Below are 17,765 nucleotides of genomic sequence, written 5' to 3' on the forward strand. Positions count from 1 at the left end.
AAGGGAAAGGGGATCTAAATAATTAAAACACAATTTTAATTTTCTAAAGCCATGAATTTAATAAAGGCAACGCCAATTCCTGTGTTACGAAGTATGGATCACCTTTCACTCCACTTTTCATAAAACATGGAAAAATGGGGATTGGTAATACGGGCATGTGAAGTGTCATTTTATGGTATTACGAGGTCCCTAATTACAAATAGGATCTTACTGTTGAAATGTGATTTTTTTACTGATGGCCCCAAGCCGTCTAGGAGGCACCCCAGAAGATTATATACAGAGGTGGGTAGAGTAGCCAAAAATTGTACTCAAGTAAGAGTAGCGTTACTTCAAAATAATATTACTGAAGTAAAAAGTAGTCATCCAAAAAATTACTCAAGTAAGAGTAAAAAAGTATTTGGTAAAAAGACTACTCAAGTACTGAGTAACTGATCATAATAAATGATTTAGTTTTTAGAAATGTTGTAATAAGACAGACAAAAATATAAAATAATGTGCAAATTCTGCTATTTCCAAATAACAAAATAAAAATGAGTAAAAATAATAACATCTTTACAAAATAAAGATACACAAATGACACAAACTTCCAATTCTCAGTTTTTCACAACAAAGCTTTTGAAGCTGATACCTTCATTAGGTAACATGTATGTTTGAACAGTGCAGAATACTTACAGTGACAAGATATACTGTACACGGACAGTATAATACTACATGTTCACTTACCCTTCAAATAGCACAGCTGATAGAAAATACAATTAGAACAAGGCAGCTTGTGCACGTACAAGAAGTCTCACTTTACCAGGACTGTCTGTGTCTGTGCAAGTTTGGTTAAAACGTTCTTGTTCTTCATTCAGTGAAGTGATGGTTAAGCTTCAGCAGGAGTTGGCTCTCAAGGTTCCTGCAGTGAAGCTGTGACCGTTTAGCAGTGATTAGGAGCCCTGTATGACTAAAAAGTCTCTTACAGGCTGCAGATGTGTGTGGTCATGCGACTGCATGGCTACATCTGATTAGTAAAACGGAGTCATGTTATTATTGTTGCTTCGTCTGATTGGTGAAACAGTCATTCAGTAAATCCTCTGGCGACTTCTCTCCGACTAAAATATAGCGTATATAAATGTGTAAATGGAAAAAACCAACCAGTCGAGTGTTGCAAGAAAGTAGCGGAGTAAGAGTAGTGTTTCTTCTTCACAAATGTACTCAAGTAAAAGTAAAAAGTATGGTGCAGTAAAGCTACTCATAGAAGTACAATTTTTTTAAAAAGTTACTCAAGTAAATGTAACAGAGTAAGTGTAACTCGTTACTATCCACCTCTGGTTATACACTCACCTAAAGGATTATTAGGAACTCCATACTAATACGGTGTTTGACCCCCTTTTGCCTTCAGAACTGCCTTAATTCTATGTGGCATTGATTCAACAAGGTGCTGAAAGCATTCTTTAGAAATGTTGGCCCATATTGATAGGATAACATCTTGCAGTTGATGGAGATTTGTGGGATGCACATCCAGGGCACGAAGCTCCCGTTCCACCACGTCCCAAAGATGCTCTATTGAGTTGAGATCTGGTGACTGTGGGGGCCATTTTAGTACAGTGAATTCTTTGTCATGTTCAAGAAACCAATTTGAAATGATTCGAGCTTTGTGACATGGTGCATTATCCTGCTGGAAGTAGCCATCAGAGAATGGGTACATGGTGGTCATGAAGGGATGGACATGATCAGAAACAATGCTCAGGTAGCCCATGGCATTTAAACAATGCCCAATTGGCACTAAGGAGCCTAAAGTGTGCCAAGAAAACATCCCCCACACCATTACACCACCACCACCAGCCTGCACAGTGGTAACAAGGCATGATGGATCCATGTTCTCATTCTGTTTACGCCAAATTCTGACTCTACCATTTGAATGTCTCAACAGAAATCGAGACATCAGACCAGGCAACATTTTTCCAGTCTTCAACTGTCCAATTTTGGTGAACTTGTGCAAATTGAGGCCTCTTTTTCATATTTGTAGTGGAGATGAGTGGTACCCAGTGGGGTCTTCTGCTGTTGTAGCCCATCCGCCTCAAGGTTGTGCGTGTTGTGGCTTCACAAATGCTTTGCTGCATACCTCGGTTGTAACGAGTGGTTATTTCAGTCAAAGTTGCTCTTCTATCAGCTTGAATCAGTCGGCCCATTCTCCTCTGACCTCCAGCATCAACAAGGCATTTTCGCCCACAGGACTGCCACATACTGGATGTTTTTCCCTTTTCACACCATTCTTTGTAAACCCTACAAATGGTTGTGCATGAAAATCCCAGTAACTGAGCAGATTGTGAAATACTCAGACCGGCCCGTCTGGCACCAACAACCATGCCACGCTCAAAATTGCTTAAATCGCCTTTCTTTCCCATTCTGACATTCAGGAGATTGTCTTGACCAGGACCACACCCCTAAATGCATTGAAGCAACTGCCATGTGATTGGTTGATTAGATAATTGCATTAATGAGAAATTGAATAGGTGTTCCTAATAATCCTTTAGGTGAGTGTTTATGATGAATTTCAAACATAAGCATGCAGGAAATATTTTAGACTCTATCAAGGTCAGTGATTACAAATATGATGTTGTTTTTGATTTTTGATTCTTGAGATCTAACCCCCTGTGAACCTCTATCAGTGGATGAAAAATTACAAATTTCTATTCCAGTTAAGAATATTTAGACTTTAAACATTTAAATTGAAGCACACATTTTAATATTTAATCTTTTTGATTGAGCTATTCTTGTTTATTATGTACTCCTACCTCATGTAAAATTAATCATTACATTTCTTATGAGCAACCTGAATTTTGGTGGCTTAAGCTCATTCAGACTTTTTGCAATTTTTTCTCACTGAATCTTTACAGGTCTTCAAACAAAATCTAATATTAGTTAAAAAGCAACTGTGTAATCAAATGCACTTCATTTAAGTGATCACTTTTATCCAGAACCAGCTATCACTGTGTAAAAGACAAATTACTCCTGTACATGTAATAACAGGGGTAAGCTACCATTAGCTGCAACGACTTTAACTCTTCTTGTAAGTCTTTCAGATCACGGTGGAGAACTTTTAACCCTCTCTTTCTTGTAGAACTTAATTCAGATGCCATGGTATGCCGTCAAGAATGAATTGCTCATTTCCAGTCTTGCCACAGTATTGCTATAACCAGTACAAAACTTTAATTTTGCGTCTTTTCGGTCACTGTGATGTGGGCTTACCCTTTGTTTTTTGGTTCATTGTTTTACTGTTTGACCCAGCTACACTTCAGTTTCAGAAATTGGCCTTAGAAATTTTCTGAAACAATGCAGAATTCAAGGTTCCTTTAGTTGTGGCAAGTCTTCCAGGATATCAGGCAACCCCACACCATCACACAACTAGTCACCTCATTTGACTGTGGGCATTATGTTCTTACTGTGTTATGCTGTGCTTGATTTACCCTGGATATAATCAAACCCAAGTCATGGAAATTAGCTCCATTTTTATCTTATCTGTTCATAGAACATTTTCTCAAAATTCTTGGTGGCCATTCTTGGGCCATTCTGGTCCAAGTATTTCTACTTTGAGATTTGGTCATGGGATTCTGTGAAGTTCTACAGCCGTAAAAATAAATATAAACCTCTTGTAGACTGATAGATTTAAACACATTTTTATACCTCATCAGAAATTTCACACTGGCATTGTGTGCTTGTTGAATCTTGTTCTGGCAACTTGACTCTGATTGGAAGGGTCCCAATAATTTAGGTTTAAATTGACTAGGGCTGCCTATAATCACTCTTTACTGTATTTAATCAAATTACACTAATTATCCCTTTAATAGGCTTGATTTAAATCACAATTGATGTTGAATATTTTTGTTATTATAAATGAAATAAGTATAATAAAATGTTTATTTACTCTAGTCTCCTTTTTCTAATATCAGATTTCATTTGAAGGTTTAATGTCAAAAATCTACAATAATAGAGCAAATCTAGAAGCAGAAAATATTTTTTTCCAAGTCACTGTAGGTATATATAACGTAGTTATACTAGAAAACTGCAGCACATCTATAATTCCTCTGCTGATGTACTGTATTAACAAAATGAACGCACATCATCACATTTCTCCTGTTCTGAAACACTTCATCGGTTCCCTATCTCATATGATATTGATTATACATTTCTTCTGATGACCTAACAATCACTGCATGGAGCAACCCAAATAAATTTATAGCACATTCTACACCCCTGTTTTCCTAATCATGGTCTCTAATCAATTGGCTTTGGTTTTCCTAGGATTCAAAGAGCTATTCATCGTATCCAGGGTCCAGACATTTTCTGTCAGGGCCCCTTTCCTAAGAAATATGCAGGAGTATCAGAATCAATAATCTGAGGATAAAGATATCGGAAATATCATAATATGGAGTAAAAAACCTAACACAAAGGGAATGTGGCCTCTAAAAGATTCGTAAATCAGGCCAAGAAGTTATCAAAAAAGCCTACCTAAGCCAGCCCGTCCCAACTACCACCTGTAGGCTTCAGCCTAAGCAGGCCCCAAAGAAACTGGGAACTGGTTTTAAAAATACCTCACAAGCGAGAGAAAACTTTCAAAGTCTGACCTGAAGAGACACGCTCCTCAAATAATCTTTATAAAGGAAGATATTTAATGCAATCAAAAATACAACAAAAATGACAAAGAAGACAATTCAAAGCAAACGTGATCCAAAACACTAACTCAATGGCATATCTAAGAAATAAGCAAGAATAAAAAAATCTGATAAAACAGAAATGCACAGCCTTTTTCTATACCATTCAATGATCCACTGCTAAATGTCTCTTTTTGACTGACTTCAATTGCCAGAGGGAAGTTACTGACAGCAGGGTGGCACCGCCTCTTGTGGTTCCACCCACAGAATGGATGCCACTTTATAGAAATAGTAAATGCTAAACAAGAGGAACAGAGGAGATGGGCAAGTACCACACAAGAATCGTTTCTAAAGACTTTGAAGATGTTGAGACCAAACCAAGCATCTCACTGCCTTATGTCACCTCTTTTTCTTTATTTTAATTTTCCTTACTGGCTGTAAAACACTAGACAGGTTGGTATAGTTGCCCTAGAATATTACTGGTACACATTTAGAACAGTTTAGTAAAATGGGACAATGGTAAAATGGTAAGTTTTTCTTTTCCATTTTAGGAACCTGTGTTTTGTTAGCCCCTATATCCCTCTTTCTTTATCCTTTTGGTTTCAAACATTCCTGCCCTCTTGTAGATGCTAGATGATATTACACCAGGCTACAGGCAGACGCTGGACACCAAATGTTCATTGTTTTATATACAAAGAATGCAGTATTACTAAAGACCTCGGCCATGCTGCATGGTCACTTTTTGTCTCTTCTGTTTTAGCAAATGATACAAGGTCATAAAGATTTACAACAATAACATCGTGGCGCTTTTATCCTTGGATCATAAAGCTGCTGAACAGCCATTCATACTGACAATTGCATGAAATGTTCTTATTTCTGCCATCCCGATGTTACTCTTGATGTATGGTGTTTTATTAATTGTCTGTTATGTACTGATATCTTCTGCGATCAATCTGTGGAGGACATGTAAGAATTTCATCATACCAAACAGCAAAACTGCCAATGTTAAATTACCACTTTAAGTGTATATAGAGATCCATTGTTTCAATACTTACACTTTGATGAGTAACTTTGACATTATGCTGTAAAAGTTCATTTAACACTGGTAATTTTGCAATGTATGTACACATTGCTATATAGAAATTTGAACCTGAATATGAAATACTGCATAATTGACAATCTGTCTTTCTCTCTGGCTCTGTTCTTCTGTTTCCCTGCAGGGTATCGACATCCAAATCCGGCACACATCTCTTTATCCTGCTCTTTTCTTCATCTCTGCATGAGTGCTGTGTCAGATAATCCATTAACCCTCTTCTCTTTCCTCCTCTTTACCTTCTTGTTTTGTGCCTGCCGTTTTTTTGACTATTGTGGTCTTGACTTAGGTTTTAACATGACAGTGGTCTCCACAGATTCTTGTCTGCATAGTGTACTAGTGTGTGCCTGTCCTCACTGTCCTCTCACTGTTTGGTTTCCTTTGAATCAGGCAGAACCACAGTGCATGTTCCCTTTCTCACAGAGTGAACAGACTGATGGCTTTACCATCCTGAGATACTCTGACTTTACAAGTTAGGAACAACTTACAGTACCTCTGCTGACCTGAACTTGGTTTGGTGTCAGAAAGGGACCTTTTTACAATTTCCTGGGTTATCCTGTAACTGATTATTGTGATGGCTGTCTACAGGATATCGGTATTTACTGAGGATGTCTGTATTTACCTGACTTGGCAATTAACATGTTTGGCAATATTGGTTTCGCAGCTGAGTGTGAAGCGGCTGGGATGAGAATCAGCACCTCCAAATCCGAGAGCATGGTCCTCAGCCGGAAAAGGGTGGAGTGCCCTCTCAGGGTTGGGGGAGAGATCCTGCCCCAAGTGGAGGAGTTCAAGTATCTCGGGGTCTTGTTCACAAGTGAGGGAAGAATGGAGCGTGAGATCGACAGGCGGATCGGTGCGGCGTCCGCAGTGATGCGGGCTCTGCATCGGTCTGTCGTGGTGAAAAAGGAGCTGAGCCGTAAGGCAAAGCTCTCAATTTACCAGTCGATCACGCCCTACCCTCACCTATGGTCATGAGCTATGGGTAGTGACCGAAAGAACGAGATCGCGAATACAAGCGGCTGAAATGAGTTTCCTCCGCAGGGTGTCTGGGCTTTCCCTTAAAGATAAGGTGAGGAGCTCAGTCATCCGGGAGGGGCTCAAAGTAGAGCCGCTGCTCCTCCACATCGAGAGGAGTCAGATGAGGTGGCTCGGGCATCTGATCAGGATGCCTCCTGGACGCCTCCCTGGTGAGGTGTTCCGGGCACGTCCAACCGGGAGGAGGCCCCGGGGAAGACCCAGGACACGCTGGAGGGAATATGTCTCCCGGCTGGCCTGGGAACGCCTTGGGATTCTCCCGGAAGAGCTGGAAGAAGTGGCCGGGGAGAGGGAAGTCTGGGCCTCTCTGCTTAAGCTGCTGCCCCCGTGACCCGACCTCGGATAAGCGGAAGAGGATGGATGGATGGATGGATGGATGGTTTCTAAACAGCAGATCTGTACTCATTAATGGTTGGTAACAATACATTTTGTTAACTTGTGTTTTCATTATTTGTTAAACCCAGGAAATTTAGATGTGCCAATGTTTAATCTGATTGTCCAGAACTGATAATTACAGGGACTGAAGGAGATTTAGGCTCTGGCCAGGAGAAGGCAAAAAAGGGACGGTCCACTGAGAACGCTGCAAGACAATCGGACAGAGCACAGAGGCTCGTAGACAGACAAGGGTACCTGACTGGCATGACGTGAGGCACAAGGACAGCAACACTTACTTCCAGGGAGGAAGAGACAGCTCCACAAGGAGATGCCAGTTGTGGGTCCAGCGAGAGAGGGAAGCTGCATGAAAGGACCGAGCAAAGCTGGCAGACAAGAAATAAGGTGTGCCTAGATCCCAGCAACACAAGGAGCCCAGAGTGGAAAAAAAGAACGACGAAGAGATGCTGACAGGGATTCCACGATTTTGACAAAACTTCTGTTGGGAAACGAGTGTCCGGTGAACAGAGTGCATCCGTGGACAGTTGAACAATTAAGTGTTGGGTAACACAGAGAACAAACTGGACTCTGCACCACTAAAGGTTGTATCCTCCAATTTTGTTTTTGACGGACTTTTAGAGTGTGGACTGTGTGTTTTCCTTTTTAAAAAAGGAAATTCGTTCTGGACATTGTTAGATTTTGTTTATGTTCATTTATCTTTTTCATGTACTTATTATTGTCTGGTGTAATAGAAATTACTGTTGCTTTTTCCTGAAATTACTGTTGTGTCTTTCATTGTGTGTTTACTCACCGCCCAATTTAAAGAACCCTGTGTGCTATTATTGGTAAATTTCAGGAGTTCCCAATCTCTTAATAAAACTGGATGGTGTAGTCGGATATTTAAATGGTGTCTAAGTTAGATTACCTGTGAGTGTGACCAGACACCTGTCACATTGGGATTACAATTGACATTTTATTTTGCTGATATACAGAAAATAGACTGCATGTGTACCTACTGTAATCTGCCTTTCTCTGTGTCGTGTAAATGATTGTCAAGTCAGAGGTACGTGGGGTCAAAACAGAAGCTTTTACTTTCCTCTTCAAGAAACTTTCCAAAACAAAAGAAAAAAAAAATGAACAGAGCATCACATAAGTGGTGTCTGCTCTATTGCCCCCACAGTGCCTTTCCCGTTTTATTTACACAATAAACATCCATCCATTATCCAACCTGCTATATCCTAACTACAGGGTCACGGGGGTCTGCGGGAGCCAATCCCAACCAACACAGGAAACAAACCCCAGGCATGGCACCAGCCCACTACAGGGCACACACACCAGGGACAATTTAGGATCATCAATGCACCTAACCTGCAAGTCTTTGGACTGTGGGAGGAAACCCAGGCAGACAACATGCAAACTCCAAACAGGGAGGACCCAGGAAGTGAACCCGGGTCTCCTAACTGCAAGGCAGCAGCGCTACCCACTGCACCACTGTGCCCACAATAAACACATAACATATCAAATTTTCCAGAGATAACTATTTACTATACACATAGCTTTATACAAAAAAAATCCTAATTTTATAATTATATATTCTTAACAACAAAAATAAAAAAAATATAGTATACCTTTCCAAACCAAAAGGAAAAAAAGAACAGGGCATCACATAAGCTGCTTCTCCCCATGCCTAATCAATAATAAATCAATTACAAATTGTTAATACAAAATAAATGAAATAAAAATTAGGAAAAGCTTAGGGAGAACTGAAACCACAACCTACCCCCACAGCATCCACCATGCTTGCGGCAGCACAGCCAAGAAATGTGGTGCATGCTGGTTGTGAGGTGTAACACCAATTAACGCCCATACTACAACAGATTATATTGTCAGTATGCTATTAACTATTTACAGGGATCAACTAATTTTGGGGAAGTTCAAAACTAAAACAAAGCGAAATTATAAATAACATATTACGCTTTGCTACACATGCTTATATTACTTGTTACGTGGATGCTGCTCATTTGCCTGGGCTCCCTTTTATTTTAACTTAATATTTGCTCTAAAATGTGAAGGTTGGCTGCCAATAATGGAACTTGTAACACTTAGTTGTTTTTTTAAATTTATTTTATTACTTTAGTAAAGCTTTGCTGCTTTTGATGTCTGTGCAAAAGCCAAGCTTATCAATATCTATAATACTTTGTGGTTAAGTGCTTTTATCAGTTGTATTGTACTATGGCCATCCAACTGATGTTGACCTGAGAGGAGCCATTGGCAGTGGGAACAGCAGGGTGATTGTGCTAAAGGCACTTGAGTTGGGTCAAGACAATAAAAAAATCACTTTAGGGAGCACTAACTAGGTGAACTTACAATTAATCAGCTACAAATCAACATCTATGAGCAATAAAAGTAAACATGTTAGACATAAGTAGCGGCAGAGAAGCATTTTAGTTATTTAACAGGTACTAAATTTTTTCCTTGTATTATTTTAAGAAACAGTGTTTAACAGTTTCACTCAGACACACTGTAAAAATTAGGCTAATACAATTTCAGCCTTGTTTATGTTATACTTCCAAAATATGTGATTCCAGGAGGTCTTTATCTGCAAGAGATGGTAGTACTTCTGGCACCTGGAAGTCAGAGTTGCTCAACTTGAGGAGGAGGTGACTGTTCTGAAGGACTCAGTTGGTTTTCTTTAAGGGATATAGTAAGCATCAGCAAAGTAGCATGATAGTAGAGTTTAGTGAGAAAGAAACAGGTGGGACACATTTGGATGAAAGTATAAACGGTAACAGGTGCCGACCCCGGCATCCTTTTATTTTTATTATTCTTATGATGTAGGTGTTGTGAGTCAACCTCTTCTTCTAAGGCATGCTTTGGCAAGAACTAGCAAATATATCACTGCACAAGAAGAGTGAGGTCAGCACTGTGGTGCAGTGGTAGTGCTGCTGCCTCGCAGTAAGGAGACCTGGGTTCTCTTCCCAGATTCTCCCTGCGTGGAGTTTGCATGTTCTGCGTGGGTTTGCTCCAGGTGCTCCGGTTTCCTCCCAAAGACATGCAGGTTAGGTGCATTGGTGATCCTAAATTTTGCTTGGTGTGTGTGCCCTGCCGGGGATTTGTTCCTGCCATGCGCCCTGTGATTGGCTCCAGCAGACCCCCATGTGTTAAGATATAGCAGGTTGGACAAATAGAATCATGGTATATGTAAATGCATATAAGAATGAAATTGACATAAATTTCTCCAAATAGAAAGGATAAACAAAACCTTCTCTTTAAAACGATAAGATCAAGAACAAAATCCACTTCATAAAGCACCTGGAATGAATGAAAGTTCCTAGTGGACATCTTCACATCCTCAACAAGGGGATGAGAGCAGCGGCAGATATTCTGTTGGCTCTGTACCGATCTGTAATGGTGAAGCAGGAGCTGAGTCTAAAGATTAAACTCTCACTTTACTGGTAGATCTACCTCCATGTCCTCATCTGTAGATCATACTCTGAAAGGATAAGATTATGTTTACAATTGACAGAAATGAAGTTTCTGTTTCTGTTAAAGTCGAGGGTCGGATGAATTCAACCAAATATCAACAAATTCTTCAGGATAATGTTCAAGCATCAGTCACAAAGTTGAAGTTACACAGGGGTTGCATATTCCAACAAGATAATGACCCAAAACACAGTTCGAAATCTACAAAGGCATTTATGCAGAGGGAGAAGTACAATATTCTGGAATGGCCATCACAGTCCTCTGACTTGAACAATATTGAAAATCTATGGGATGATTTGAAGCAGGCTGTCCATACTCGGCAGCAATCAAATTTAACTGAACTGGAGAGATTTTGTATGGAAGAATGATCAAAAATACCTCCATCCAGAATCCAGACACTCATCAAAGGCTATAGGAGGTGTCTAGAGGCTGTTGTATTTGCAAAAGGAGGCTCAACTAAGTATTGATGTAATACCTCTTAAGGGATGGCCAAATTTATGCGCCTGTCTAATTTTGTTATGATGCATATTGCATATTTTCTGTTAATCCAATAAACATAACGTCACTGCTGAAATACTGCTGTTTCCATAAGGCATTGTCATATATTAAAAGGAAGTTGCTACTTTGAAAGTTCAGCCAATGATAAACAAAAATCCAAAGAATTAAGAGGGGTTCCCAAACTTTTTCATATGACTATATATGTGTATGTGTATGTTAATGGAGATATACACTATAACTAGATAAACACTTGCATATATCCATCTTATATTATTCTTATGTTATAAATGCATTGTTTTATTTTATTACAATAAGCATGTTTGAGTTATTTGTGAAAGTAAGTCTATCACCACACTGAACCGAAAAAGGTGAAATGTTAATGTAGACGTTTACCAATTTATGAATATAATTTAAAATGCATTGATCTCTTCAAATTTCTGGTGTACAAGCTGTAAAGTAAAACAAAGATGCCCCGCTCAAGCTACATTCATTTGATATACAGTGCACTGAGTTAGCATCTTGTTAATTGTTTTGATTAATAACTAGCATTGCCAGAGACAAAACTAATAATTAATTCACTCAGAGATTTTTTTCAACCCCTTTCCTACATTACATTCAATCAAATCTCTGGAAAACAGTGTCCATTCACCACCTGGGTAAGGCACTTGTACATTTAATGTAAGTCTGCGTCAGTGTGGAACAAACATGAAAATATACTAAATCAATGGAAACCAAAGAAATACCTTAAAGAAGCTACTAAAAGGTACTTTTTTAGAAAACAGGGAAACAATTAAAAATAGACCACTCTGGTTTTAACTGTTAACCCTTTCTGTCCAGCTTGTTTTCTGCTTGCCTAATGGAGGAGATAATCATTAAACCTTATAATATTGTGACTTAGGGTTAAGATTATTAGGACTGCTTCCTCACAGATACTGAGCTCAGGGTTTGAATCAGGCCCTCACTTGTTTGCTCTCTAGAGTTTGCATGTCCACCCTGGCTATTGAGGTTTATTTCTTCAGGTTACTTCCATTTTCCTCACACGTTCCAAAGATTTGCTGTACTGTATGTGTTGGACTACTGGGTCATAATGTGCAAGTGTGTGTCCAGCAATGAGCTGCGGGTTGGCACCGTGTGCTGCAGGTCGATGAGGACCTGAGATTGTTATGCATTGTTAGCTGTCTTTTTGTGCAAAGAGCAAAGTTTGGTTTTATTTTGACTCTACCTCATATCAGATGTTGGAAAACTCTGGATTCCATTCAAATCTAAAGGTATAATTTAAACATTTTGGAAAATATATGCATTGAAGTGTTTTCAAGGACTTAAGTGTTTTGAAAGTTGGACCATTTAAATGTTTTGAGTTATTTCAGTTCACATTTTTGTTTACTAAATATTTTTATAAGGAGTCGTCATTGAAAATACCTAAAATGTAATTACATGTGCTAGTAGAGTATATTCAATAAATGCTTTTTAATAGAATTTGGAAAATATCAGATATTTAGAAAAAAAATCAGATGTGCTTGTGGTGGCCAGAGCAGCTGCCATAGAGAGCAGAGTCCAACTCAAGGCATATAAAAATGGCATTCATTGATGTCCAATTGTTAATTGTTGGTTTTGGATTGGCTGTGACTAATTGTACTTTAACCATCTGAAACAACATTTTTGAAAGAAGCCTCTGAGGGAAAGATAAACTCTCTGTGGAAATCTCAAGCCAAAATTATTCAGACTTTGCTGGACAGCAGGTCTGGAGTTCTAATAATAATTTAAAGTTTCTGAGAAACTGCAGAGAAACATTGACTCATTATGACGTGCAGATAATACAGTCATTAATTTGTTTTAGTGTAACATAAACATGAAGTACATATTTGTTCAGTCTACTGTATATTTACATGATTCTGCTTGCATAATTATTTTCCCTTTACATTCAGTTCCAGATAAGTGACTTTTTCCTTTTTTCTTTTACGGTTAACTTACCTCAGGCAGCAGGAGAAGTGAGCTGTGGCGACTGTTTTGCACAAACTGCTGTCACATGTGTGTCTCTCCTGGCAGTTCACAGATTTGCAGTCTGAATTGACAGTCAAATGAATTAAAAGAGGAACAAGCTGATGTAACCCCTCTCAATGTAAATTTAGAACAGCAACCTAATCGAGGTCATTTAAGGCCTGGCCTTGGGCACAGCCATCAGCAGTGTGTCTGTCTGTGGACAGAGTGTCGACCTTGTTGAGAGGTTTACTTACCTTGGCAGTGACATTCATGTCTCTGGTGAATCTTCCTATGAAGTCAGTAGATGGATTGGGAGAGCATGGGGGGTCATGAGGTCACTGGAAAGGGGTGTATGGTGCTCCCGATCTCTAAGCAAAACGACGAAGGTCCAAGTCTCTTGACTCCTGGTGCTTCCTATCTTACTATATGGTTGTGAGAGATGGACGCTATCCAGTGACCTGAGATGAAGACTGGACTCCTTTGGTACTGTATCTCTCTGGAAAATCTTTGGGTACCATTTATGTCGAATGAGCAGTTGCTCATGGAGTCCCAAATGAGGCACATTACCTGCATTGTGAGGGAGCGTCAGTTACAGAACTACGACCATGTGGCACGTTTCCCCGAGGGTGATCCTTATTGTTGGGGGACCCAAGTGGCTGGACCAAGCCAAGGGGTCGCCCACGTAACACCTGGCTGTGGCAGATAGAGGGTCATTTCCGGAGGGTAGGACTGGACCGTGTGTCTGCCTGAGGGTTTGCCAACCGGGATCCCGAGCTGTTTCGACGTGTAATGGGTGCGGCAACACACTGTACCAGTGCATGCTCCCCAACTTGACTTGACTTGAACTTAATCGACAATTAAAGTGACATGGAATGCTTCCCTGTTTAAAGATAGACAATTCCGAAAATTCACTAAACCTTTTCAACTGATTTTGAAATTTTACAAATGTGTACAGCGCTCCCTATTTGAGATGTCTCAATAAAAATGTAACTTTCTTGACAAATTTATTTGAAAAATAAGTGTTCCAAAATTTCAACAAAATCTCTTAGCCAGGATGCACATTACTTTTATTATGACATTCCATTGTTCCCAAAACATGTAAGAGTTAAAACACTTCCAACATTGCCCATTGGGTTGATTTTCCATCAAACCCTGGCTAGATATAAGGTCAAATGCAGCATCATTATAAAAAAGACTCTATTAGACTGTGGATCTCCAAAGAGCACAAAAGGCATACAATTTCTGAAAAAGCAATTCCAAAAGCAGCTAAGTTCCAATACAGTAATCCAATGGTGAAGTTGAAAAACAGAGCAGTACGTCAGAAATCCTGAAAATCACAAAGCACAGCAAAAGACACAAGAACTCACCAACTACAGGGCACATTCACAATGAACCCCCAGGAACTGTGGGAAACTCTCTCCTTAATAGGGCTGGGGCAGTCCATTGTGGCGATGGCCAGGAGGTTGCAACTCTTGGGTGACATTCCACAAAACACAAGGCACATAACAAAAGCATTGATACATAGACAAATACAAATACTAAGAAAATACAAATGGACATTAATAAAATTAATACAAACAAAAGAATTAAAAATAAACAAAGAACTCATAAAATAAAGATTTGAACCCCAGCCAGTGGAGTAACCTTTACTAAAATGTAATAGTTTCATGTGGAAAGACAGACATGACAACAGCAGTATCAGATTATATTTGAGCGCACCTCAAAACTTCCAGTAATGCAACTGCAAAAAAAATGGGATCAATGAAAACTAGACAAGACTCAAAACTTCATGGAGCAAAAGAGATCATTAGGCAATGATATTATTACTGTACAGTTAGAAACTAAAGGAAATGCTAGGTGATATTTAAAGTTGTCCTATGGCTGCTGGTTGGAAAGTGATTATTTTATTATTCTAGAGGCTTTTTTCAAGAACATTGTTAACTGGACTATTGGTGTTATAATTTTTTCCTTCTAAGTTTTTTTATCTCTATGAAACATTGAGACACATTTTGCAAATATTTTAGGGACAATATCTGACAAAGAGGCATGGTGGCACAGTGCCTCGCAGTAAGGAGACCCAAATTCGTTTCTCGGGTCTTCCCTGCGTTGAGTTTGCATGTTCTCCCCGTGTCTTTATGGGTTTCCTCCCACAGTCCAAAGACGTGCAGGTTAGGTGCACTGGTGATTCTAAATTATCCCTAGCGTGTGCTTGGTGTGTGTGTGTGTATGTGTCCTGCGGTGGGCTGGTGCCTTGATGGGGTTTGTTCCTGCCTTGCACCCTGTGTTGGCTGGGATTGGCTCCAGCCGACCCCCGTGACCCTGTAGTTAGGATATTTGAAAAAAAAATGCGTGCTCATTCTTTGACTGTACCCTACACCAGGAAGACGTTATCTAATGGCACTAGAATGAGATCCCCTAAGTCATCTTTGTCCTCTTTAAGTTCCTGGTATAGTCCTCCACGTGTTCTGGGAATGTCTTCCACCTCTCTGGCCCTATATGGCTAAATCCCTTTTTATGATTCATTCTTCCCCCACTCCTTTGTCCACTCAACTTTCTTCTCTTTCCTCTCTTTCCTCTCATTCCCTTTTTATTTCCAATCAGTGACTTTTAATGGCTGCAACCATTGCAGCTACAGTAAGTTGCTTTCAGTCTTTCACTGAAAATCTCCTGCCCTTGTCTGTCCTGCAGTCTGAAAGTCTTCACTTTACATTCTTACACTTCTTGAACTTTCTCCATGTCAGATCAACAACTAATTTGACTCTATCATCCACAACTGGTTTTGTGTTATTCAGTTATTAAAGTGCGTCTGGAGAAAACCATGAGTGATTTTTGATTTTTAAAACTGGGTGGGAAAAATTAGACTTCTCACTGAGTGTCACATTTCTAAACCAATCCAATGCCTCATGAAGGCAGCGCTCAAAGTAGGGGCGGTGCTCTTTTTAATCTGGTCCGACAGACAGCAAGCTTCTGTACACAATGAACCGTCTAGAGTGGAAAAGTAAAAAAAAAACATGTAAATGTGTGACACATGTGCAGATAGGACATTCAATATTTTAAAAATGAACAGCCTGGTTTAAAAATAAAAATAACCTGATGCAAGTAAAATCCTTTCCTTAGCATTAGATTATACATTAGCATTCGACGACTGGACAAATGGTAAACACGAATGATACATTGTCACAGGTACTGTGTGTGTTCTCTTATGATCACTGTTACGACAATAGTGTATGAGTCGATGTAAGCTTGAAAGAGCTGTCAGCTATGCTTATGAAAATAAGAAGTGCAGAATTTACATTTGAAGTAAATGGTGTGTCGCACTCCGTCAAAAGGAGAGCTGTTATCTTCTTCCCGTTGGGGGTCGCAACAGTCGATCATCTTTTTGCACACCTTCCTGTCCTCTACATATTGCTCCATCACACCCACCACCTTCATGTCCTCTCTCACCTCATCCATAACCTTCTCTTAGGCCTTCCTCTTTTCTTCTTGCCTGGCAGGTCTACCTTTAACATCCTTTTACCAATATCCTCAGCATCTCTCCTCTGCACATGGCCAAACTAATGCAATCTCGCCTCTCTGACTTTGTTTCCAAACTGTCCAACCTGAGCTGACCCTCTAATGTCCTCATTTCTAATTCTGTCCATCTTCGTCACACCTGATGCAAATCTTAACATCTTTAACTCCGGCACCTCCAGATCTGTCTCCTGCTTTCTGGTCTCCAACCCATATAACATACAATAGCTGGTCTCACTACCGTCTTGTAGACGTTCCCTTTCACTCTTGCTGATAACTGTCTGTCACAAATTATTCCTGACACTCCTCTCCAGCCATTCAACCCTGCCTGCACTCTGTTTTTCACCTCTCTTCCACAATCCCCATTACTCTGTAATGTACTGTTGATCCCAAGTATTTAAACTCCTCCACCTTCATCAACTTTACTCCCTGCATCCTCACCACTCCACTGACCTCCCTCTCATTTACACACATGTATTCTGTCTTGTTCCTACTGACCTTCATTCCTCTCTTTTATAGAGCATATCTCCACCTCTTCAGGGTCTCCTCAACCTGCTCCCTACTATCACTACAGATCACAATGTCATCAGCAAACATCATAGTTCAAGGGGACTCTTGTGTAATCTCATTTATCAACCTGTCCATCACCATTGCAAATAAGAAAGGACTCAGAGCTTATCCCTGACTAGCAGAATACCCGCGCTTCACAGCGGAGAAGTAGTGTGTTAAAGAAGTTATGAAAAAGAAAAGGAAACATTTTAAAAATAACGTAACATGAATATTAGTGTAATTGGTTTGTCATTGATATGAGTTTTGTTCTCATATCTATATATATATCTATCTCTCTCTCTCTCTCTCTATATATATATATATATATATATATATATATATATATATACTGTATATAGCAAAATACCCGCTTGGCAGCGGAGAAATAAAAAGAAAAGGAAACATTTTAATAATAACGTAACATGATTGACAATGTAATTGTTTTGTCATTGTCATGAGTGTTGCTGGCATATATATATATATATATATATATATATAGTATATATATATACTGTACATACATGTGTACATACAGTATATACACACACACACATATACTATGGGCAAATACATTGATTTTGTTAATATATAAAGTCGGCATCAGAATA

This window comes from Polypterus senegalus, chromosome 2 (assembly GCF_016835505.1).
Source record: "Polypterus senegalus isolate Bchr_013 chromosome 2, ASM1683550v1, whole genome shotgun sequence".
Taxonomy (NCBI): Eukaryota; Metazoa; Chordata; class Cladistia; order Polypteriformes; family Polypteridae; genus Polypterus; species Polypterus senegalus.